General features: G+C 39.3%; 1 non-coding gene across 1 annotated transcript; it reads right to left on the bottom strand.

Annotated features, from left to right (window-relative positions):
* Positions 1–200: 200 nt before the first annotated feature.
* On the bottom strand, positions 201–333 carry LOC127227289 (small nucleolar RNA SNORA3/SNORA45 family). Its single transcript, XR_007834974.1, has one exon. It is a non-coding gene; the product is annotated as a small nucleolar RNA SNORA3/SNORA45 family (small nucleolar RNA).
* Positions 334–2319: the final 1986 nt, after the last annotated feature.

The following is a 2319-nucleotide window of genomic DNA, read 5'->3' as shown; positions in this document are numbered from 1 at the left end:
CTTCCCTACCATGGTTCCAGTGATGGCTCATAACATTGTCCTGTGTTGCTACCAAATCTGTGTACCCCTTTAATGATTGATTCCCCAGCAACAACACTTAGTTTCTCAAAGTACTTCATTAGTGAGTCTTAACAATTCTGTTCATATATACAGGCACACCCTACTATTGGTGATTTCTATTCTTTCTTTTTTTTTTTTTAATGTGTTTCTGATATAGACACTAACAGGGACACTGAAGGAGGCCCCTTCAGTGAATCAAGGCCAGCAGATTATCTTTGAGAACTGTAGCACACCAGGACAAGCACCATGTCAGGATGTGACTCTAGTTTCAGTGAGATTTCCTTTAACATAAACCTGTTTCATTGTTGTGGGAGTTTCTGGAGCCAACCTAAGCCTTCAGGTTTAGCTGCTTTTTATCTTTTTATTTTTATTTTTATTTTTAATTATGAAATTGTTGGCCAATGGCTTGGGCTTCTTATTTACTAGCTCTGTCATAATTACTAACCAATTACTATGAATCTATGCATTTCTATATGGTCTTATCTTATCGGACAACACCTGACTCTCATCCTCTCTTTCCTGGCTCACATCCAGCCTGCTTTCTGCCTCGACTTCCCAGAATTCTCCTCTTCTGGTAGCCCAACCTACCCTTCTTTCCTGGCCACTAGCCACACAGTGCTTTATTCATTAACTAATAAGAGAAACATATGTACAGAAGACACCCCATCATTTACAGCTGCTTTTTAAATAACAAAGAACAATACAGGTTAATAACCCATAGCTAGCAATTTTCAGCAACCTCCCATGAGTGTGTGTGTGTGTGTGTGTGTGTGTGTGTGTTCGTGTCCCTGTCTCCTGCCCTCTCTTGTCTTCCTCTTTCCTTTGAGACCAAGTCTTCCTAGGCAGCCAGGCCTACCTGTAAACACTACTTCACATAGTTTATCTCAAGCTCATGACTTTCCTACATCAACCTCCCCCACCTTCCAAATTGCATTTATTGCTTCTAAGACATTAAATCCAAAGGATCGATACTCAGATCTCTTAACCACAATAATAGCAAGGTCTTACACAGTATTTTAGTACATCTCTCTTGCCCAGGAAACTTACATTTACTATCAAAGAAAGAAAATGAGGAATCCTATGCAATCAATGTCTCACACGTGGATTTTCTTTAATCCTTTCAGCTTTCAGAAAAGGAGACATGTCAATGTATCATCATATGAATTTTTATAGGATTTTCATTTCAATGGCTTAGTAAAGATGACATTTCTGAGCTACAGTGCAAAAACAGCTCAGTTCCAATTGTAATCCCAGGAGGGAATAAATCAGAATAGGTGGATACAGACCGAGGAGAGGCAAAATCTAGGAATGAACATAGACACAAAAGACCTCAATATTTTCACACTAGGAAAAACAAAAGCCAGTATATAAACAGGGCTTATTAGAATAGTTTCTAGCAATGCAGATGTGCCTGGACAGAGGCCCGATAGTGTTCCTGCAACACTGATTTCCACATCTACAGAACTCTTTCTTCTATGACTCCACCCCAGCACCAGTAAAAAGTTGAGGTTTAGTACTTAAGCCTAAAAGCATGCCATGATACTTCTATGTTATTTATCACTTTCACTAAATGAAGTTTGGGCAAGTGCATTGCAACACTGAAACACAACTTGCCTGTCTCAGGCTCTAAGTCTACCCAATGCCTTCACACAATAAAGGCCATGATGGGGTGCCTACCTATTCTCAATGTTTTGAGGAAGTTATCTCAGGTAAGCATTACCTGAGGCAGATACCATGAGTCATAACTTCTGGATTCTGAAAGTTCAGAACAGTTACGATAACCTAACCAATCAATACAGCAAGCATGTGAGAAAGCAAAGGTCTCATTTGTGGTCCCCTGGATGCTTTTTCTAATGTCCTACATATGAATAAGTCATTACTGACATTATGATTACATGATGTGTATCCTTTTTTTCTAATAGTGGAAAGCAGGTATCAAGGAGAAAAAATACTTCAAATGAAAGAATAAAAAAGAATAAGGAATGGAATCTTGGTCCTCTGCTATCCCAAATCACAGAGAAGAACCTACAGAGTCAGTAAAAGAATAGTGACATAAATTAAAAGACAAAAACATCCTTCCTCATGGGCTGAGTATATAGCTGAGTTGGTAGAGTACTTGTCTAGCATACAGAAGAAGCCTGGCTCACCCAGTGTGGTGGTACATACCTAGGCAGGAGAACCAGATGTTCAAAGTCATCCTCAGTCACATAATCTGAGGATGACCTGGCTATATGACAAGAAGGAAAGAGATAAAGGAAG

This window comes from Phodopus roborovskii, unplaced genomic scaffold (genome assembly GCF_943737965.1).
Source record: "Phodopus roborovskii unplaced genomic scaffold, PHOROB, whole genome shotgun sequence".
NCBI classification, from domain to species: domain Eukaryota; kingdom Metazoa; phylum Chordata; class Mammalia; order Rodentia; family Cricetidae; genus Phodopus; species Phodopus roborovskii.
This window is presented reverse-complemented; position numbering and strand designations above follow the sequence as displayed.